The 22,863-nt window shown below is 48.9% G+C and overlaps 1 protein-coding gene across 2 annotated transcripts in view; it reads left to right on the top strand.

Annotated features, from left to right (window-relative positions):
* ALPL (alkaline phosphatase, biomineralization associated) overlaps positions 1-22,863 on the top strand; it is a 53,396-nt gene that overhangs the window by 5,301 nt on the left and 25,232 nt on the right. The window contains exon 1 of one of the 2 annotated variants that reach the window (XM_077899283.1): positions 18,975-19,101. The exons of the other annotated variant lie outside the window; for it this stretch is intronic. The gene's annotated coding sequence lies outside the window, so the exon portion shown is untranslated. Of the gene's footprint in view, positions 1-18,974; positions 19,102-22,863 lie in introns of those variants that run through there. 2 annotated transcript variants of the gene reach the window in all.

Raw genomic sequence — 22,863 nt, 5'->3', positions numbered from 1 at the left:
GCACAGACCTCCAAGTCACTGTGATTCTAGAAGTTGTCCACCTTGCTGTAGGGGTACAAGGTGAATAAAGAGGAGCCTCGATTCCTGACAGTACCACAGGCCCCCTTGTATTTGCGCTTGTGGAGGAGTCAGAGACATGCATTTAAGTACCTGCAGGGTACCTTTCACCTTCAACATTATCTCTGATCCCTTACTTCCTCCCCACCTCCCAACATTTTGCAGTTGAGACTGAAGTTCAGAGGGTAGTCATGTCAAGTTCAAACCCTTCCCCCGTACTGTACTTCTGATCCAGGGAAGGGAAGAGAGGGGAGGGGAAGTTGGCAGGCTATTTTTGGGAATGAGACCTCTATGACCCGGTAAGCACCCCCCTCCCCCCAGATCTCAGTTTGTGATTCAGGTGAGTGAGCTTAACCAGGTCAGGTGTGCAGGCTGCTGGGCAAAGCTCAGCAAACATTTTATGTTCTTGAGAAAAGTGTTTAGGTGGCTTTTATTGGAAAAGCCATGAATCCAACCTTTAAAAGGATCTACCATGTGACTTTGTTAAGTCAATCTCCTGCCTTCTTTGATCTACCTTTTCACTTTGTCTGTGAAACAACAGGGTGGGTGGCCTCTCAGATGTCAGGCTGAGGCTCCCCGGTCTGTGTCCTGTAATCCCCCAGGCTTCTTGTCAGCTGTCACTGAACTGTGTTAGGCTTGGCCTTTCTGAGTATTATCTGTCCACTTCTCCTTCCACCTGTCCCCACCCTGACTTACTGGCTTCTTAACATGCAGGACATAATAACTAACCATCTGGCACCATTCTGGGCAGAAAGTGCCTCAGTCTTCCTCCCTTCTCTCACTCCTTTTTTTTTTTTTTCTTTTAAGATTTTATTTATTTATTCATGAGAGACAGAGGCAGAGACACAGGCAGAGGGAGAAGCAGGCTCCATGCGGGGAGCCCGATGTGGGACTCGATCCTGGGTCTCCAGGATCACGCCTTGGGCTGAAGGTGGCGCTAAACCGCTGAGTCACCGGGGCTGCCCCCCCCCCCCACTCCTGCTTAGCACTGCTGTAGTTGCTGTTTTCTCTGCCTCCACACCCCACACCTACATGTTCTGCTGCTAACTAAAAGTCCGCAGATAATACCTGCTAACATTGATTGACAGGCCAGCGGTGGTGGCCCAGTGCCTCATCTGGTATTGCTCATTTGATCTTAACAGCAGCCTTGTGTGTCCAGGGCTATGATCCCCGTGTTACAGAGGAAGAAACTGAGGCACGAAGTCAACCAGCTGGGAAGTGGGAAGCATACAGTTTGTCCCCTACCATCGCCAATCCATCCACTCAGGGCTGCTTCCTTCTCTGTTGACATCAATGACATAATCCATTTTCCTAGAAGAATCTGGTTCCTTATTTATTTTGAAATCATCAAACTTGGTAATTAATATTTCAGTTCAGTTAGCCAAGAAGATATCAAAGATGGACAGGGTTCCTCTTGGCAGCCTGTCCAAACCATGCCTGGATCACTCGAATATTTTTTTATGTAAAAATGTTGTGGGTTCCCCCCCTCCCCCTCCCTTTTACCTAATCTTGATCATTACCTCTGCGTCAGGAACTCAGAGCTAATCACTTTGAATGCCCTTATTGTATTTTTTCTTGTATTGACCTTCTTGTATTGTTCTCCCTTCTATTTTACCAAGCAGCACACTGAAGCTCAGGGAAGCTCTGTAACTTTTTCAAGGACACACAGCTGGAAAGTGGAAAGAGAACCAAATCGAGGTCTCACGCAGGCTTGCTTAATCAGATTAACATCTGAATTCAAATCTTTGGATACAAGATACAAGCCCTCAGGGGATGGTGCTGTCTACATTTGTTTTCACTGGAACCATCTGCCTCTGGGGCTTGCACAGTGATTTGTGGTAGGAAGCCTGAGGGATGGGGATGAGGAACCAAGTGGACGGTCCTGTTTGGGCCCTGTTTGGGTGGCAGCTTCTATTCTCTCAGACAATTGGTCTTGGGGCCTGGACACCCCCTCTTCTAGTCCAGAGGAAGGAAGTGACAGTCCTGGCAGGAAGCATCCTTGGACAGCCAGAGAAGCCTGAATTTGAGTCCCAGCCTGGCCATTTCTCATGCTGTGTGATCTTGGGCAAGTCCCTTTTCCTCTTGGCTTTCAGTTACCCAACCTGCCAACCATGGCTTGTATTGAGTGAGGCAAGAGCTTAGGGCTTTTCTAGCTAATGGATGGCAAGTAGTTGGCTTGCATGTTGCCACTTGCCTACCTTACACTCAAGTCAGACACTAGTCAACCACTGCCCTTTTTCCTTCTGAACCTCCAATTCCTTCTAGATCAGTCCTCCAGGCAGTTGTTGTCAACTAATTAGAGTCAGTGTACAAGACTAGAGGAGATCCCAGAACCAAATTAGATTTTGTCATTGTGTAGAGGGTGGAGAAGGGACAGGCCCGGGGTGGCTCCCAGGTCAGTGTCATCCTACTCCTCAGTTTCCTTATCCTTGTACAGGAAAGAAGAGGTGCTCCGAGCTAGAGTGGGCCAGAACTCACCACTGGTGTAGGGTGGGGACCTTTACTGGGGCACACTGGTGTGCTCATGTTTAGTTCTCAGGGGGGTGATGCTGGTTTTTAGGGCTGGTGACTACCCAGGCTTTGAAGTGAGAGTGAAGGGCGCCTGGATGGCTTAGTCGGTTAAGCATCGGATCCAGTCCCACTTTGGGCTCCCTGCTCAGCGAGGGCGAGGAGCCTGCTTCCCCTCTCCTTCTCCCTCTCCCCATTTGTGCTTTCTCACTCGTTCTCCCTCTCTATCTCAAAAAAAAAAAAAAAAAAAAAAAAAGAATAAAGTGAGAATGGAAAGAAAGAGGCTGGTTGCGGATCATCCTGGAGAGTTAGGCTCACTCCTCCCCTATCCTCTATAATAGTACCAATAGTAGTAATAGTGGTGGTAATGAGAGTTATTAACGTTTTACAAATATTATGCACCAAGCCATTCTGCTACGTTTTTTATGTATATACACTTTTAATCCTTCTAGCAACTCATTCTTCAAGTGAAGGAAATGACTCAGAGGTGAAGCAATTGGCCTGAGTTGCCCGGGGAAGGCAAACTCAAGTGGGTCAACCCATTGAGTTGCACATCTGTGCAACCCCGCAGCTGACTCCCTCCCTGGCTGGGTGTGGAGACTGGCCAACTGCACTTGCCTTTCCCCAGCTCACCATCCTCACTTTTATTTGTGACCGTGACACTCCTTTACCTGTAGAGAGCGCTCTTCCCCATGCAGCACCTTGCACATCCTGAGGGGGATCAGCCCAGCAAATGGCATCTCTGCTTTGGCAGTTTAAAAAATTGGGCCTGGGGTCCAAAGGGAAGAAATGGTAATCCCTGCACCAGGGGATTTAGTGTTCTAAAGTCTGTTCCCTGGGCCTTGCTGAAATGTTGGCCCCGGGGAGCAGGAGTGGGAGGTGGGAACTCAGGAGGAGTGGGAGCTGACCCCTGACTGAGATGGGGTGGGGCTTGGCCCACCTATCCTGGCCCACCAAACCCACCTATCCCAGTCCTAGCTCCTGTTCTGACCAAGCACATGACCCTGGACAAGTCACTTTGATACTCCCCACTTCAGTTGCCAAGCTCCCCTCCTATTTTTCCATTTTTAAAGCCCATTTATTTATTTGTTTAAAATCCCTACTCCCAACATGGGGCCCAAACCCGTGACCTGGAGATCAAGAGTCTCATGCTCCAGTCTCATGCCTGACTGGCTTAGTTGGTGGAGCATGCAACTCTTGATCTTGAGGTTGTGAGTTTGAGCCCCACATTGGCTGTAGAGTTAAAAATAAAATAAAATTAAGAAAAAAAAAAGTCAGGGCAGCCCTGGTGGCTCAGTGGTTTAGTGCCACCTGCAGCCCAGGCTGTGATCCTAGAGACCCAGGATCAAGTCCCATGTCAGGCTCCCTTCTCCCTCTGCCTGTGTCTCTGCTTCTCTCTGTGTGTCTCATGAATAAGTAAATAAAATCTTAAAAAAAAAAAAAGAAAAAAAAAGTCACATGCATCACCAACTAAGCCAGCCTGGCGTCCCTTTAAAGCCCCTTCTTATTCATAAACTCACTGAATCCTTAAAACAGCCTGAAAAAATATTGTCTGCATTTTGCAAAAGTGGGAACTGAGGCTTGGGTCAAATTGATGGGAAAATCAGCCCTCAAACTCAGGTCAGAATCCCAGGCCAGTTAATAATCTTTCCCCAGATGGCTCCCCTAGACTCTTGCAATCTGATCATCTAAGTAGTATCTGCCCCAGAATACTAGTTCCTGGAGGGAAAGAACCCCATCCAAATCCTTTGTGAATTCTGGCATCTAGCAGGGTGCTGCCTTCAGCAAGTGCACAATGTCCTTGGCTTAACGAAAGGCCGCCACACCTGGCGGGCCTTTCCCCAGCCCAGCTGGACTCTGTTACCATAGGGAACCCCGTGGAGGCTGTCCTGCTGGGTTCAACCCCTGAGCCACCTCAGGATGAGCCTGGCTGCTCTTCTTACATTTCCATTGGTGTCTTCACTGATGATGTCAACTCATAAATACTTTGATAGCGATTGGCATCAGGACAAGCCAGTTTCCCATTGGTGGCTCAGGCCCTGAGTCAAATATGGGTTCCCCCAGCAATTACCTCTCTCACCAGTCTGTTTGTCCGTTTTGTTCCCAGATGTACCCTCAGTGCCAAACAACACTAATTTATTTAATAATAATAGTAACAGCCGTCATGCACTGCATCTCTGTGTACCATGCTTTTTGGCACAGAGTACACACTTAATACACATTTGGTGAATGAATGGGTACTCGTGCATCATACCCTGAGACTGGGCCTAAACAGAAGTTTCCAGGAAGGGAAATCAACCTGTTACCTCACCCCTGCCTGGAATTAGCCCCAGTGTGTGTCAGCTCCCTAATTGCCCATCATGACCCACAGCCAAGAGCCGCAGAGACTAGCACCTCTCCAGGTGAGGAAGGACCATGACCGCTCCAAGGGAGGTATTGCTGTGATCTGGTACAGAGGCAAAAATGATTCTCATGATGGTTAAATAACTTGACCAGGGTCACAGGGCTGGTAGGTGGTGGAGCAGGAATTTGGACCGAGAGCCTGGAGTCTCCCCTTTCCCTCCCAATCTACAGAGACAAAAATGATTCTCATGATGGTTAAATAACTTGACCAGGGTCACAGGGCTGGTAGGTGGTGGAGCAGGAATTTGGACCGAGAGCCTGGAGTCTCTCCCCTTTCCCTCCCAATCTGCTGAACAGATTGGTTTTGGCTCTGCTGTGTCTATCTGGGGATGTCTGGTTCCAGTATTCCAGGCCTGGCTCCAAACAATCTCAATTTATTTAATAATGATAATAAGAGTGGTCTTTCACTGAATCCCTCTGGGTGGTGTGCCCTGCTAAGTAAGTGTTTATATACCCTTCTCTGGTCATCTTTACCTCCCCGCAGAGTAGTCCTCAAAACTCTGTTTTTAAAGGTAAAGAATAGAAGCACAGAAGAGGGCTCAAGGTCATGCAGCTTGTTAGAGGTTAAGCCAGAATTTGAACCTGGGCAGCCTGGCTCCAGAGTATGGGCCCATAATCATTTAGTACTAGATAAACCTCTGCAGGCCAGATGTGTAAACTCCTCCTGAACCTCCTGGTTCTTCCGGAGCCAGACTTGAGGAGGAGGTGCAAGGCAGGAACAGACTCCTCGACACTTCCCGGCCCCCTAAGCTGAGGAGTGCAAAGTTTATCTATCCCCTGTGTGATTCCTGGGGAAAGGGAGGATTGGGGGTGGGGGGCACAGCAGGACAGTCCTGGTGTCTCTGGGAACCAGGGTCAGGGGGAGGCCAGGGCAATTAGCCTGGCTGAAGCCACTGCTAACTCAGAAACCTCATTGGGAGATTGGCCCCAGCCTCGGTCCGGGGATCTGGCCTCAGGCCTGACCGTCCTGGGTTTCTATCCCAGCCTTCCAAAGTCTTCCTGGGGCAGAAAATGTCAGAGCCCTGGCTTATATGAGAACTTTGCACTGAAATTTCCTCCTTCAACACCAAATCCTTGGGTGGATCTGCCTGTCCCCCTTCTCCCTTTTGGAGGCAAGTGGATCCTTTCATCTTGGGTAGCTACGTGGTTTGAATAATTGGGTGTTTCCTAAGTGGCACCTGGTCACTGAGAGCTCAGCTGTGCAAGGCCTCTAGCTGGGGCTCTGAGGCAGGCCCGTCAACCTCCTCAGCCGTCACTGAGGGTGAAATATGGGGAGAACGCTTATCTTATTGGTTTGGCCAGGTCGGGCCTTGGATGATTCCTGTGGGAGGCAGTGCTGGCTTTGGGCTGTGTCCTCTCGTGGCCTGAAGTGGCTCCTGGTGGGAGAAGTAGGGGCTTTCCCTGCTCAGGATCTTCCTGCTGGAGTGGCCTTGCTCACCTGGGTGTCAACTTCTTGGCACCTGTCAGGGTAAGGAAAGGAGGAAGCAGAGTCCAGGAAGGGAGAAAGATGAATGTGGAGGCCAACATTCATTCATTCAACAAATATTTTCTTATCCCAACTGCCCATTAGGCACGGGTCTAGGTGCTAAAATTCATAGATGAATCTGATCTAGTTTTTGCCTTCAGAGAACATCCAGTGTTTGAGGAGATCCTCATGTAAACAGACCCCTACAGAGCCCCAGCTGGTGTAGGATGAAGGAAAGTACAAGAGCCATGGGCCCAGAGGAGGCCACCTCACCAAGCCTTGGGCAGAATTTCTGGAGGAGGTGGCATTAGATCTGTTCTCCCTCCCCCAACAAATATTTACTGAGTATCTTCTATAGGCACGTGTGGTTCTAGGTGCTGGGATACAGCAGCGACCGCCGTCAAGTCCTCCAGGAGCTCAATGGTATTGGAAGAGACAGACCATAAAGTAATTAAGTTAATTTCAGACTGTGGGAATGCTGAGAAGAAAATAGGATTGTGAAATAGTGGGGGATTGGAGAGGAGTGGAGGCCTCTTCACTTGGCAGGGCAGGAAAGGATGAAAGAGGTGACCTTTGACCTGAAGAAGCAGGAGTGAGCCCAGCATAGTCCTGGGGGAAGAGTGTTGCAGGCAGAGGGTGAGTCAGTGCAAAAGCCCTAAGGGAGGAAAGCAGGGCAGAGAAGGTAGGAATGGTGCAGGGTGGGGTTTGGGAGGTGATGTCAGAAGTGGGCAGGACCCAGAGTTCGTAGACCTCCCACCAGCTGTGGAAGAATGAGCAGGGTGACCAGGACAAACAAGGGATTGGGTGACCTCCCGTTTGCTGGATGGCCCCTTAAAAAGCTTGAGTGGGAATGTCCTTTGGGACTTGCCATTGCCCGCCCTCTCTGAGCACAGATGGGGTGGCTGAGGCCCAGAGAGGGAAGATGACCCTTCCGAGGTCATAAAGGGAGGTGGTGGGACTAGATCTAGGTCGCATAGCTACCAACCAGTTTTTAACCAATATGCCCACACAGCCCTTCTGAATTAAGGTGGACATTTATTAAGCACTTAGTGTTTGCCAAGAAAGTTACATATGTTGCCTAGTCTGAGGAGGAAGGTGAGGCTCAGAGCAGTACAGGGACCTGGTTAAGGATCATTCAGACCTGGGTTCCCTATAATTGGCCCTGGCCAAATGGATAAACCCCAATTTACTTATAAAATGGGAACAGTAATGGTTTCTAGCTCATAGACTGTTGAGGATGCAATGAGAGTACACATCTGGCGCTGAGCAGTTTTATTTTTGTATAAGTGATTGTATGGACCCTTGGATCTTTCAATAGATTAATCGTGATCCTTGTATCAAGCACTCTCATCACTGGTCCTCATGGTCCTTTGTCTATTTTATTGTTAAAAATAAACTTAAGCCTGGGTGGCTCAGCCAGTTAAGCATTTGACTCTTGATTTCAGCTCAGGTCATGATCTCAGGGTCCTGGGATCCAGCCGCTTTGGGCTCCATGCTCAACAAAGAATCCCTCTGCCCCTCTCCTGCTTGCACTATTAAATTAATAAATCTCTTTTTAAAGATTTTATTTATTTATTTATTTGAAAGGGAGTGAACACAAGTGGGGTGGAGGTGGAGGGTGGGGGGAAAAGGAGAGGGAGAAGCAGACTCCCTGTGGAGCAGGGAGCTGGATGCTGGGCTCAGTTCCAGCACCCTGAGATCATGACCTGAGCCAAAGGCAGATGCTTAACAGATTGAGCCACCCAGGTGCCCCAAGTAAGTAGATTTAAGCCCTTATGAACCATCATCCACTACCAGGACTAGAACAAAATTTTTTTTTAAGATTTTATTTATTTGAGAGAAAGAGAAAGCATGAGCAGGTGGAGGAGTAGAAGGAGAGGGAGAAGTAAACTCCCCACTGGGCAGGGAGCCTGATGCAGGGCTCAGTCCCAGGACCCTGGGATCATGCCCTGAGTGGAAGGCAGATGCTTAACTAGCTGCCCCAGTGTCTTGTAGATTTTTATTTTTTTTTAAGATTTTATTTATTTATTTATTCATGAGAGACAGAGAGAGAGAGAGAGGCAGAGACACAGGCAGAGGGAGACACAGGCTCCATGCAGGGAGCCCGACGTGGGACTCGATCCCAGGTCTCCAGGATCAGGCTCTGGGCCGAAGGCAGCGCTAAACCGCTGAGCCACCCAGGAAGCCCTGTTTGATGGTTTTTCTCCTTTAATCTGTTAATGAATTGACTTACATGTATAGATTTTCTAATAAACCATCTTTGCGTCCTAGGATAAACCTGACTTGTTCATTATGTGTGTGTTTGGTTATGGTTTGATAATATCTTGCTTAGAATCATTATATCAGTTTTCATGAATAAAGAGGGCTTGTAATTTTCATTTTTATATTGTACTGTTTTCGCCTTGGTATTGCAATGATAACGTCCTCATAGAATTAGATGGTAATGTTTTTTCTTTTGCTTTCCTCTGGGAAAAGTTTGGGTAAATTTGAGATAATTTGTCTCTTGAAGTCCGATAGAACTCACTTATAAAATCACCTTGGCCTGTTGTTTTCTTTGTGGTGAGATTTTAATTAGTGTTTCAAGTTTTTAATTCAGGTTCTTTATTTCTTCTCAAGTCAGTTTTGGTAAGTCCTATTTTTAGGAATGTATGTATTTAATCTACATGTTCACAAATTTACTGGCATAAGGCTGCATATGACATTTTTAAAAAGATTTTATTTATTCATTCATGAGAGAGACAGAGACCTAGGCAGAGGGAGAAGCTGGCTTCCTGCAGGGAGCCCAATGCAGACCCAATCCTGGACCTCTGGGATCATGCCCTGAGCCCAAGGCAGACACTCGATCCCTGAGCCACCCAGATATCCTTGCTTTTATAGCATCTAAAAATTATCTATCTATCTATCTATCTATCTATTTATTTTTGAGAGAGAGAGAGCAGAGTGGGTGGGTGGGAGGAGAGGAGCAGAGGGAGAGGGATGCACAGATTTTGAGCTGAGCAATGAGCCTGGTGCGGGGCTCAATCCCAGGACCTAAGCCAAAACCAAGAGTCAGACACAACTGACTAAGCCACCCAAGCATCTGGCTTGATCTGAGCTCAGTCTTGATCTCAGGGTCATGAGTTCAAGCCTCACACTGGGCTCCATACTGAGCATGGAACCCACTAGAAAGGAAGAAAGAAAGATTGTATCCCCTTTTCATAATAATTGTCTTATCTCTATTTTGTATTTTTTTATTAATTTTTTAAAGGAATACTTGTGGACATATGAATATGTGTCTTCTGTTTTGTTGATTCTTGTTCTTTATAATCTTTTATTTTCTTTGAGTTGCTGTTTTTTTCTAACTTCCTAAGTTAGATGCTTAACTGGCTAATTTTTTTTTAAAGATCCATTTATTTATTTGGGAGAGGCAGAGAGCGGGGGTTGGGGCAGAGGGAGAGAATCTTCAAGCAGACTCCCCATTGAGTGGAACCCGACGAGGAGCTCAGTCCCACCACCCATGAAAGTATGGCCTGAGCTGAAACCAAGAGTTGGACACTTAACCCACTGAGCCACCCAGGCACCCCTTAACTCATTAATTTTTGTCCTTTCTTTGCTGTGTTCTATACTTTTTGATATATAAATGTTTTTGTTATCACTCAGTTCTGAGTAATTTTAAATTTCTACTGCGACTTTTCTTTGATCCATGTGTTGTTTACAGATGTTTTTAATATCTGAGTGTATAGGGAATTGTATATCCTTTTAAAAACATGACTTCTGGGGCGCCTAGGTGGCTCAGTTTCTTAAGCATCTGCCTTTGGCTCAGGTCATGATCCCAGGGTCCTGGGATGGAGCCCTACAACTGGCTCCCTGCTTAGCAGAGAGACTGCTTCTCCCACGCTTGTGCCCTAGTACTCACTTGCTCTCTATCAAATAAATAAATCTTAAAAACAAAACAAACATGACTTCTAAAAGAAAAAACAAAAGAACATGACTCCAACTTAATTGTACCATTGTCAGAGAATGTGGGCTATGTGAAAACCTGTCATTTAAAATGAGAGGTTTTAGGGGGAGCCTGGGTGGCTCAGTTGGTTAAACATGACTGTTGATTTCAGCTCAGGTCATGATCTCAAATTGTGAGATCAAGTCCTTGGTGGGGCTCTGCACTTACTGGGGTCTGCTTCTCACTCTCTCCCTCTGCGCCTCCCTGGGAGCTGTCTCTCTCTCTCTCAAATATATATATATATATATCTTTAAAAAAGTAAAAATAATAAAGCATCCTTTAAAATCCTTTATTCCTTTAAGATAAAGTAAAATGAGAGACTCGGGGCACATGGCTAGTTCAGTTGTAGAGCATGTGACTCTTGGTCTTGGGGCTGTGAGTTTGAGTCCCATGTTGGGTGTAGAGATTACGTAAAAATAAAATCTTTGAAGTAAATAAAAATAAAAATAAGAGACTTGCTTTATGGCCTGGTATGTGATCAACTTTTTAAATGTTTGATAAGGGACTCCTGGGTGGCTCAGCGGTTGAGCATCTATCTGCCTTTGGCTCAGGGAGTGATCCCAGAGTTCTGGGATAGAGTCCCACCTCAGGCTCCCTGTGGGGAGCCTGCTTCTCTCTCTCCCTGTGTCTCTGCCTTCTCTCTGTGTGTCTCATGAATAAATAAATGAAATCTTTAAAAAAAAGTTTGATAAGTGTTCCTGAAAAGAAAGTGTCTATGTACTTTTGTTTCTGCCTACCTACATTTTTGTTTCAATTTATCTTGCTTTTTCTTTCATTTTAATGTTTTATTGCTTGAAAAAGATTGTCAGCTGTAGTTTTTCCATACGAAGACCAAATTAACATTTGCTTATATTTCTTGGTCTCCCTCTTAAGCCTTCATATTCACTGACTTGTTTTCAGCCTCTGTGTAATCACATTATAAAATTTTCTATATATTTTTAGCACGGAGTGATTTTTCAATATATGTTCTTGTTCTTTTAAACACTAAATTTTCTGTTATTTGCTCTGCCTTCATATATCTTTATTATCATTGGTGGACTTTGTTTCTATTAGATAGTTACTTCAAAAAAGTTTTAGAGGGTGTCATCTTGGATAAATGTGACCCCTTCAATGTATTGCCTTTCATCAGTCTTTAGCATCTGAATGACAGTTTAGCTGGATATAAAATTCTTGGTTCAAATTCTTTTCTTTTGGTGCTTTGGTCAATTGAATTTAATATGTATTCCTTTGTAAGGGACCTGTTTTTCTTTAGACTTTAGAATGTTCTTGTTGTCTTTTGATATTCACTATAATATTCCTAAGTGTGCATTTTTTTCTTCTCTGTCATGTTTGGTATATTTGGTGCCCTATCAAAGGGAGATCTTTCATCTTTAGTTCCAAGGTTAACTTCATTATTTTTTGAAATATGTAGATGTTGGCACTTATACTTCTCTCTTTTTGTTGATGTATAATTTCATATAATAAAATGCACAGATTTTAAGTGTGCAATTCAGTGTGCTTGACAAGTATACATTACCTTATAAGCACGATCCCAAACCAAGATTTTAAAAAACAACATTTCTATCTCTCCAGCAGGTTCCCTCATGCCCTCTCCAGTCCATTTTGCCTCCTAAATGCAATCTTTAATCTGATTCCTTTCACTATAGATTAGACTGGTCTTTTCTGGAGTTTCACACAGATGGATTACACAGTATGTACTCTTTTTATGTTCAGCTTCTTTCACTTAGGATAACGTTTTTGAAATGCATCTATTGTATCCTTTGTTCACACCTCTTTTTGCTGAGCAGTGTGTGTGTGTGTGTGTGTGTGTGTGTGTGTGTGGTGTGGGGGTGGGGGAATTATTCATTTGATTGTCAACCTCAGTAGTTCTTTATTTACTGGATACAGTCCTTTGTCAGTTATATGTACTATGCATGTTCTTTTCCAACATGCATCTTGTCTATTTTTTCATTTAAGATTTTATTTACGAGCTGGGGAGGCGCACAGGGAGAGAGAGGAGGAAAAGTGGGTTCAGGGAGAAGCAGACTCCCCCTGAGCACGGAACCTAATGCAGAGCTGGATCCCACGACCCTGAGATCATGACTTGAACTGGAGTCAGATGCTTAATGGACGAGGCACCCAGGCATGCCCCTTCTATTCAGTTTCTTTCTTTCTTTTTTTAATGATTTTTATTTATTTATTCATGGGAGACACAGAGAGAGGCAGAGACACAGACAGGAGAAGCAGGCTCCCTGCAGGAGCCCAATGCTGGACTCGATCCCAGGACCCTGATCATGACCTGAGCCACCCAGGTGCCCCCCTTCCCCATCTATTCAATTTCTTAATGGTGTCTTTATTTTTTCTCCTGATATCTTTTGATGGGCAGAAATTTTAACTATTGATGAAGTCCAGTTTATCAGGTTTTTTTTTTTTTTTCTTTTATGAGGTTAAGACTCTTTGCCTTCCCCAAAGTTACAAAGATATCCCCTTGTGTTTTCTTCTAGAAGCGTTGTGGTTCTGGCTTTTATAACTGGATTTATGATCCATTTCAAATTAATGGAGTAAGGGTTGATGTTTTAACTTTTAACTGATATTTTACCCTCCCTTTTATCTTTTCTGTTTCTTAATCCTTCCTGGCTTCTTCCTGGAAGTGTTCCTCTGTCTAATATCTGTTCCCTATTTCTACTCTACCTATTACATTTGTTATTTCAACTGGTTTTTCATACAGAATATTTCCACTTGGGTCCTCTTAACACTTGATTGTTCTATTTTATATTGCTAATATCTTTCCTTACTTCTTTTGTGTGTTTCTAGTGCTTATTTAAAATTCTTAGTCGAATGCAGCTGGTTCCTGTGGTATTCCTAATCAGTTTGTTTTGAAGCCACTGTGTTCCTTGAATTCCGTTCTTTAACCTGTGATCTCATATTTCTGGGGGCCGGGGGTGGGAGGATGTTCGGTGATTTTGTCTGGTGCTGCCTAGTGGGCTGGGAATCTAAGCCTGATGCTAGTCTCCATCAGCACCAATGAGTCCAAGGAGGTGACAGTCCTGCAGTGGAGACCCTCAGTTTAGCATTGCCACTTCCCCTCCCCAAGTAACCAACATCCCAGAATTGGGGCTCACTTCCATCACCCCAGGAAGCAGTAGCCAGGGAAGGGGGCTGTCTGGTTAGATAAGAATCTATGAGCCATGAGGTCTAGAAAGGAAGGGTGGCGGAGCGATTGGAGGCCTGTCAGTTTCCTCCTGAAACTGTCTTTCAGGAAAGACAGATTGTCTTTCTGCAATCCCATGTTGCCTGCTGCACTGCCCTGATTTCACTCCAAGGTTGTTGTGTGGGGGTTTTGGGGGTTTTGTGTTTTTTTTAAGATTTTATTTTTAAGTAATCTCTACACCCAACTTGGGGGCTTGAACTCACAACCCTGAGATCAAGAGTCAAATGCTCTGCTGACTGAGCCAGCCAGGTGCCTCTTGCCCTGGTTTTACTCTAGCAAACACTCATGCCAGCAGACACTTGTGCCATCTGCCTGAACAGACACTCATGTCCAAGTGAGAGTGCTGGCTTTGGTTGTTCCAGGGCAGTGAGCATGCTGGAGAAGGGAGCATATACTGGGTAAGGCTTGATGCAAAGAGGCAAGACCAGAACTCAAACCTGATTTTCTTTTCTATTTTAATATTTTCTACCACCCTAAAGATTATGCCCTCCTCCTTCTCCTGGCTGCACCGCCAACCCCCTACACACAATTTAAAACCCCCTTCGATCTCCCCAGGAGATTCCATTTTCTCCATAATTTCCTAGACTTGGTGATATTTTGCTGTTTTATTACTCAGGTGTTAATTTGAGGAAGAGGGTCCAGGAGCCAGATGTCTTCCCTTACTGTTAGTTTTTTGTTTTTTAATTTTTTCCCCTTACTGTTTTAAGATTGTGTGTGGCATCCCTACTTCCACTGCACCGCCGCCTGTGGACCATCAGCTGGAGCATAGTGGCTTCAATAGAAAAACAGTACACTCATTAGAGGGCCACTGGAAGCAGCAATATTAGAACAGATGGACCAAGAATTTTATTTTATTTATATTTTTAAAGATTTTATTTATTTGAGAGAGAGAGAGAGAGCGAGCGCATGCACGCTTTGAGCAGGAACAGGGGTAGGGGCAGCGCCAGACAGGGGGCTCTATCCCAGGACCCTAAGATCATGACTTGAGCCAGAGGCAGACACTTAACTGACTAAGCCACCCAGGCACCCCTGGACCAAGATTTTAAATAAGCAATGCAAAAGAAATAAGGGAAGATGTTGGCAACACAGAACAGAATAAGTGTTAAAACAATAAAAGGGCAGCCCCGGTGGCTCACCTCAGTGGTTTAGCGCCACCTACAGCCTGGGGTGTGATCCTGGAGACCCAGGTTCGAGTCCCACATCGGGGTCCCTGCATGGAGCCTGCTTCTCCCTCTGCCTGTGTCTCTGCCTCTCTCTCTCCTCTCTGTGTATTCTCATGAATAAATAAATAAAATCTTTAAAAAAAAAAGAATAAAGTGGAAATATTTAATGTGAAAAACCGGCCTCATCGTCTGCCCCTGCCCCAACGTTTACATGCACCTCACAGCTCACTGTTCTCCAAATAAGACTCTCAAGTCCCCCAGAACTTTGCATGGACTATTCCCTCTGCTAAAACTGCCTTCCCTCTACTGCTGCTGGAAGAATTCTGGTGTACCCTCGAGACTCCTTCTCTGATGGCCCCTCATGGGCAGTGTGATACTCAGTGATGGCATGGGGTTCTGGAGTTAGGAACCCTGGCTGCTTGTCCTCATTCTTCGACTCACTGGCTAGCTGACTTTGGGAGGGTCATGCTACCTCTCTGGATTTGAGGATCCTGCTGGGAAAGAAAATGAGTGTCAGGGTAGATTATTCTTAGTCCTTTTCAGCTCTGACAAGCTGATGGGGTAGTTAAGAGTGAAGGTTCTGGAAGGGGTGGGCTGCCTATGATCCCTACTGGGTCAAGTACGTAATCACTGTATTTCAATGCCTCAATTTACTAACCTGGCAACTGTTGAGAGTTTGTACTTCATTCTGGATTCCTACACCCTGCCCTACCACTGTCTGCTGTGTGATCATAGGCAAGTTACTTAACCTCTCTGTGCTTCCCCCCACCCCACTCCACCCCCGCCTTTCTTCCTGTAAAATGGAGTTGATGCTATGGATGCCTACCTCAGAGGGTAGGAGCACAATGAATGGAGCTATTGTTCTGCTGCTGGTGGTCCTTCACCATTATACAACCTTCGTCAATTCAGTTCAACAAATTCTTGATGTTTGTCTGCCAGGCCCTGCTAAATGTTTTCTAAATACACTTTCTATTGAATTTTATCTCTTAACAGAGACTCCCCATGCATCTTATCTTTACAACAACCTTGCAAGACAGGGATGACTAACCTTGTTTGACAGATAAGGAACCTGCAGCCCCAGACGCAAAGTCACTTGCGAAGCTACACAGACTCAACCCATGTCCGCCTCTTCCATAGCCAAGGTCTTTCTACTGTGCTCCAGCGTTCAGAAAGATTGGATAGGGGCTTGGGGGATTACCGGCCAAATCCAGATGGGAAAGCTCAATGAGGAGCTCCCCACCCCCTTACACATGTATCCCAGCTGTCTGGTCATTCCCTTGACCATTCCCTTGACCATCCCCTTGGCCACCCGCATGAGCTGTCTCCCCTTGGCCATCCGCACAAGCTGTCTTTTGTAGGTTTCACGCAAATGTGGGTTTAGCGATGGGCCAGAAGTTAATCAGGGGCTCATAGACCTAGGGTAGAAAGCCAAAGGGGTTCTGGGAGAGGGAGGAGAACTCTTGGAGGACAGGGAATCAGCAAAGAGGAGGCTTGAGTCCCAACAAGTCCAGAGCTGAAGATGGAAGGCAAAATGTGCGGAAGCAGATGTGGGCCTTGCCCAGAGGCAGCTGCGGAGGGTGGCACTGGGGCTGAACCCCGGCCTCTCTGTGCTCCTGCGGGCCTGGGCATGTGGCTTCACCTCTCAGAGCCTTGCTTGCATCATATGCAAAAGAGCTGCTAGTGCCATTTGGTGGAGTTAGGGGAGAGGGCACAGAGGAGCCCAGCAGCTCCAGGTTAGATTAGCATATGTAGGCGGACATCAGATTTAATCCTGAAGCTTCCTGAAGTTTTCTTATCTGCAGTTTGGGAATCACATGCTCAGCTGCGAGGGATGGGATTATTGTAAGGCCACAGTGAGACGATTTCTGTGTGAGCCTTTCTCTGACCTCTCTGTTTAAAACTGCAAACACCATCTCCAGTTTCTCCTCCCTGCCCACGTTTTCTCTGTCATAGGCTTAGCACTACCTGGCACCCTGTTGACTTTCTTCCTTCTCTGTTGTCTGCTTAGCCCAGTAGCAGGGATTTGGGTTGTTCTGTTCAGAGAGAATAGCCTCCAGCTATAGTAGGTGCCCAATAAACAGTGGTCAACTGAATGGTGGTTGAATAACAAACAGCAAAGGCCCTCATGGGTAGGGCGTGTTCAGTCAGTATCAGCTGGATCTTGGAGATGCAGGGTAGAGGCTGGAACAGCTCGTTTGGGGTGCCCAGGGCTGCCTGTGAAAGCATTTGGGGCCTAGATTTCAGGGTGGCGCCTGGTCCCTCTCCAGCCACAGCCTGTGGAGAGTCAAGCTGGATGGGCCTGAGCACTAGGGCTTCTCACAGAGCCAAGAGCCTCAGGCAAACAGGAGGCCATGATACTTGGCTTTCTTCTTTAGATTTTTTTAATTTCATTTATTTATTTTTTAAGTAATCTCTACGCCCAACATGACGCTCAAACTCATGACCCTGAGATCAAGGGTCACACTCTCTACCGAGTGAGCCAGCCAGGCACCCCTCTTCGGCTCCTTAAACCACTCTGACTTCTAAGCAGAACAGACCACCTCAGAGAAATGACAGCCCCAGTGCCAACCCTGTACCCCAAGGGCTAGGAGAAAAAGCACTGGGTTTGGAGGCAGGCAGATCCCAGAGCACGGCCTGGCCCTGCCCTTCATTAGCCGAAGGGTCTTGGGCAGGTCCCTTTACCTCTCTGCATCTCCGTTTCCCTCCTCTAGGAAATGGGTGTGGCTGTATTCCCCCTGTACTCCGACCTCTTGGGCTTTTGCATAAAAACCCAGTAAAAATGTGTACTATGAGCAATCTTCACTAGACTGAAGGGTCTGCAAGGCAGAGCTTACACCTGTAGCTCTGAGCAGAGGGCCAGGCACACAGGAGACACCTGCAGCGTGTCGAAGAGTTAAACTCCATGACAACAGCTGTTGGGAGGGGAGGGTCTCAATCCTGCTCGTGGTAGGGTTGTTAGGTCCTGTCCAAGGACCTCCTATGGTTCTAAGGGTTTATAGATTCTAAAAAGAAAACCTTAACTTGTATTCAGCTGGACTCTTATTTAACCATGCACTTGAAATTTATTGACCTATCTCTAGCTTGTTTGCAAGATTTTTCCTTTGGTAGGAACAGCTGGCTGAGCATGACACGATGTGACTGCTTACATTATGAGAGGCTCAGAAAAACTCACTGAACTGTGTTCCAAGTAACAGGAAATTCAAGGCAAACAATAAGGGGAATTAATTGACTTGTGTAATCTGGATGTTCAGAGGCGAGCTTCAGGCATGGCTGCATCCAGGAACCGAAGCACTGTTACCCAACTGCAGACTCTATTCACCTTCCAACAAGTTGCTCCATCTTCAGGCTCTACGGTGCTCCTCCCACTGCCTCACGGTTACAACACTCCATCCAGGTGGAGAGTCTTCCAGTTTAAGCCAATCAGGACCCACCTAGAGCGGCTGGGGGTGGGGATCAATCCCATCCAAATCACTCAGCTGAAAGGGGGAGGGTTGCTGTCCAGGGAAACTTCAGTATTGTCAGGAAGGGGGCAATGGATTCTGAGTGGCCAGAGATTACAGCAGATCTCCTCTCTGGTCATTAGAAGGGGAGCTGTGGAAAGCCATAGGGACATCAGTGTAGCACTTTACAGTTTGCAAAGTTCCTTCCCTCCCAAGAAGCTGGTATTGGAGGCAGGATGGCATTTATCATCCCTGCTTCACAGATGAAGAAACAGCTCTTGAATATTTGGCCAGCACTCTGACTTGTACCCCTGGGCTGCCCCTGCCCACCTCAGTCTCTCCGAGGAGTTATACACCCAGAAAGGCTGACCTGCAAGGGAGGGAGCCAATGTGACCAACTGAGGTCCCTCCTCTTATGGAGGCAGGCCAAGGGGAGTTGGCCAGGGGGTGGAGGGAACAGCCTGACTTCAGGACTGGTGGTGCGGTGGTGGGGTCAGTGGCCAGGCACACACATACAGTGGACATCCTGCAGCACCCGCTGCCCAGACTCCAGTGTACACACACACACACACACACACACACACACACACACACACACACACAGACGGAATGAGATCACGCGGCACACTGACACGGGGCTTCCCATACCTGGGGTGGCTCAGGCCTCGGCTCTTGCCCTCAGTGATGGAAGTTGTCCTGGCAGATGCCTGGGGTGGGGGTAGCAAGTACATTGGATGTAGAGCCAGCCAGGCCTGGCCTAGATCCCAGCTCTCCCACGCGATAGCTGTGTGACCCTGCTGCTCCCTCCCACTTCCTGAGTCTCGGTTTTGTCTTCTGACCCTGAGCTGCTAATTCACAGGATCCTCGGAAGGTGGAACCCAAAGCTCCAGCACATAGTAGGTGCTCCGTTAAGAGTTTCTCCCCTTCCATCCCCATCGTGTCCTGTTTACAGCTGTGTGACCTCGGCCAAGTTACCGAACTTCTCTGTACAGCGGGAGCAGTGATGACACATCCGGGAGTGCTGCTGTGTGGGTCAGGCGAGTCAGGGCATGCGAAGCACTTGAAATGGGGCCTGGCATGCTCATTGTGCCCGTTACTACCAACTAACATTTATTCAGTGTTTATTGTGCCAGGTCCTGGGCATTGATCTCCTGGCTTATTGTATTCTCAAGCTTACGATCATACCATGACCCAGGCACGCTCTGGGATGGTCGGCCTTGGACCCGCAAGGATACCAAGGCCCTGAAAGGTGGAGTGATGCGCCCGAGGTCGTGGAACCAGTAAGCGATGGGGACTCTGCTGAGCTGTGCACCCTTGGGTGGGACCCTCGTGTCTGTGGGCTCGGATTTCCTGCAGGGGTCACTGGCTAGTGCAGTAGGGGCAGGAGCCATCACCTCTTGCTGGAAGGTTCTCTGGGAATGTGAGGAAGGCGGTTCTCCAGGGCCAGCTGCAGAGCGCTGTCTCTGGGAACATCCGTGTGCTCCCGGCTCTGACGTGAGCACTGTGTTTGCGAGCCCCTTGCACATGCCACCCAGGGATGCTGCTTGTGTTGGCCGCTGCCCAGAGGGTTACAAGTTCACTGCCTACTTCCCCCATCCAGAGCCGTCGCGGCCTCTCAGGGCCCACGTGGGGCCCGTGGAATGGCCCCTTCCCACCCACCCCCACCCAGGCCGAGGCTGCCAGGGTGAGTGGGCCTCGGGGGCGGGGGGGGTGAGTGGGAGAGCCGGGGTGGCCCGGGGACCCGCATGAGGACCCACAGGAGCAGGGGTGGTCTAGGGTCACTCACGCTGTGTGGCCTCGGGTAAGTCACCTCATCTCACCTCCCTCTGTAAGTGGGGACAAGGGGAAGCCCTCCCTCAGGGGCCTGGGGTGACATGGGATGAGTGTATAGGGAGCCTGAGTCCAGCAGTAGCTGCACGTGGTCCATTCATCCACAAACACGTAATGCCCGTGCTGCAGCTGGGCAGACGCGGTTCCTTTCCAGGCTCGCCTGCGCTTAGGAGTTTACACTTGGCCCAGGGAGACAGAAACTTCCACAAGGAATGTTGAAATCTGGCTCCGTCCCTTACCGGCTGTGTGACCTTGGGCTAGGGACTTAACCTCTCTGTGCCTCTGTTCTGTCCACCCCCATCTGTGAAATGAGGGTAATAGTAGTGCCTACGTGGTAGGTTGTTGTAGGGATCAAATGAGTTAACGGAGGTGCAGCCCAAGTGAGGACAATGGCTGGCACGCGGGAAGGGCTGTGAAAGGTTTGCTGTTACTCAGAATACAGTGACAAAGTGTGAAACGAGGCTTCTTAAGAACAGGCTCTGAATTGTTCTCTTCAGTTGACACAAATCATTAATGTCTGGAACTCTGAGACGTTGGCACCCACGCTAGGCCTCGGAGATTGCCCTGTGCTTCCGGTAACAGCCCTCAAATCGGGGCTGGTTGACTGTGGAGACCTGTGCGCTGTGTGACCCCGGGGAGGCGTGTGCCCTCCCTGTGCCTTCCTTTCCGCGCTGTCGATAGTGAGAGTGAGAGCAAGGATGGGACGGTCCTGTCTGCTGGTGGCAGAGGGGCTCCCGCCGCAGGCGCGCTGAGTGAAGCACCCAAGGACAGGGTGGCACACGCCTCACAGACACACAGCACATGCCCTCCCCCGCCCCCATGTCCCCTCCGTGGGATGGTGGAAGCCTGTGTGCCCATACAGCAGCCATCCCTGGCCCTCCTCTCCCTGCCACTCAGCCATCTCGGGCCCCAGGCATGGGTTTCTGGGCCCTACCATCACCCCCACCCCCCCACCCCAACTGCCACCCCACTGCCACCCCTGCTAGGTCTCTTCCCACCAGTTGGACCTTGACTGGTTCAGTCCTATGCCCACAGAGCCAGCTTGTGGCATACAGAAGCCTCAGAACAGCTTGGGCTCCAGAAAGAACTCAGGCCTTTGGGGCTTCTGACTGCAGCCCCGCTGAGCGGCCTTGGGCCAATGGCAGACCGCCTGGGTGCAGCGTCCACGCCTGTGCGATGGGCTGGCGTGTAAGTAGGCAGGGACACGCAGGGACACGCAGGGCGCGCCCTCGGCCAAGGCTGAGCTCAGCGAGCAGAGCCCTTTGCGGCCGGTGTGGGCCGCCCCTCTGTCCTCCTGTTCATCTCAACCTCACCATTCTTCCAGCCTGGCCTTCCTCCCACTCCATCCACAGAACCTTCCTGGCTGATCCTGGATGTCCTCTCTCTCCCCTTCAAGGGGAAAAGAACATGTCAGGCTGCGTGGTGGGTGGTTTCTGCCCGAGTGGAAGCGCAGAACCTTGACCCCTTCCCCTTCGTTGACCACCCCCTCCTCCCGCCACATGGAGGTGTGCTGCTGGCCTCTGTGGGGTCTTCCAGACAAGCAGGTCTGTGGAGAAGCCCCAAGGGTAAATAGCTGCCTGGCCAAGTGAGCAGAGAACAGACTGTCCGTTTCTGCCCCAGACCCCCATGTACCCCTCTTCTTGCCCATCCCGTGTGTGTATGGGCCCGCCCTCCCCCACTCCTACCCCCACGTTCCATGCCCTAGGATCTGTTGTAAGCCTGTCCATCTATTAACTCCTACAATCCTTAGGACAAGCCTGTGGTTTCTATTAGTCTCGCACTTCGCAGATGAGAAGCCTGAGACATGGGGTGGGGGTCGGGTCGGTGGCCCTTGGCCACCCAGCTGGGGGGGCAGAGGCAGGATTCGATCCAGGTGGCCTGGCTCCACAGCTCGCTCTAACTGCTGCTGGGCTGCATCTTCAGCCACTCACCCCTTGACCCCAGCACCCACTCACCCACCTACCGACAGTCCCCGACCACCACGGAGCTGCCACCATCAACAGGGCTCATGCTGTGCTAAGGAGGTGACAACCAGTGGCTCTCTAAGACTCTGGTAGAGGTGCCCACGTTCTGGGAGCTTGAGGAGGAGCCATAACTACCGCGTGGGCCGAGGCGGGGGGTGTGGGCAGCTCGGCAGAGCTGTCAAGGTGGAAGGATGATGGGAAGACTCCGTGGAGCAGATGGGTGGGTGGAGTGGACAGCAGAGACCAGGAACATTCTAGACCAGGAACACTGTGTACAGGGACGTTGAGGCTGGAAGCACTCAGGGGACAGCTGGTGTCTCAGCTGAGCCCTAGAGATGCAATGGCTTGGCAGCCAGCAGGGCTGACGCCGTGCCTCCCCGGGCACTCGCACATCTGCTTTCTGCCCAGATGGAGTGCTGTCAGCAGCTGGAGGTCTGCGTCTTGCCTTGTCCCCAGCATCTGGCCCACTGCCCTCCGGGGAAGTCCCTCCTTGGGTCTGACCTGCAGCCCACTGTGACCACCACACATTCCTTCCTGAGCCCTACACCCAGAGGCTGCTTCGTGGCAGCCGTAAATAACCCACGTCAGTGAATGAACAAAGTCCTGGCCAGCAAGGCTTGCCAGAGCCGCTGGACTTGGCCGGGAGAGGGATCCCATGTCCCCTCTCTCTGACCCTGCAGCTGAAATGTTTCTTTCTGGGCAGCTGCGGCAGCCCGCCTTGGGGCTCTGGCAGGGCCCCCAACTCCCACCCCAGTCCCCAGCCCGCGGGAGCTCAGGGGACACTCGCCAGGCACTTCCTGTGGCCACAGCTCCTTCAAAGAGCCAGGAAGGCCCAGCTTGACCGCCCAGAGGGCGCTGGCTTCC

This window comes from Canis aureus, chromosome 5 (assembly GCF_053574225.1).
Source record: "Canis aureus isolate CA01 chromosome 5, VMU_Caureus_v.1.0, whole genome shotgun sequence".
Taxonomy (NCBI): domain Eukaryota; kingdom Metazoa; phylum Chordata; class Mammalia; order Carnivora; family Canidae; genus Canis; species Canis aureus.
This window is presented reverse-complemented; position numbering and strand designations above follow the sequence as displayed.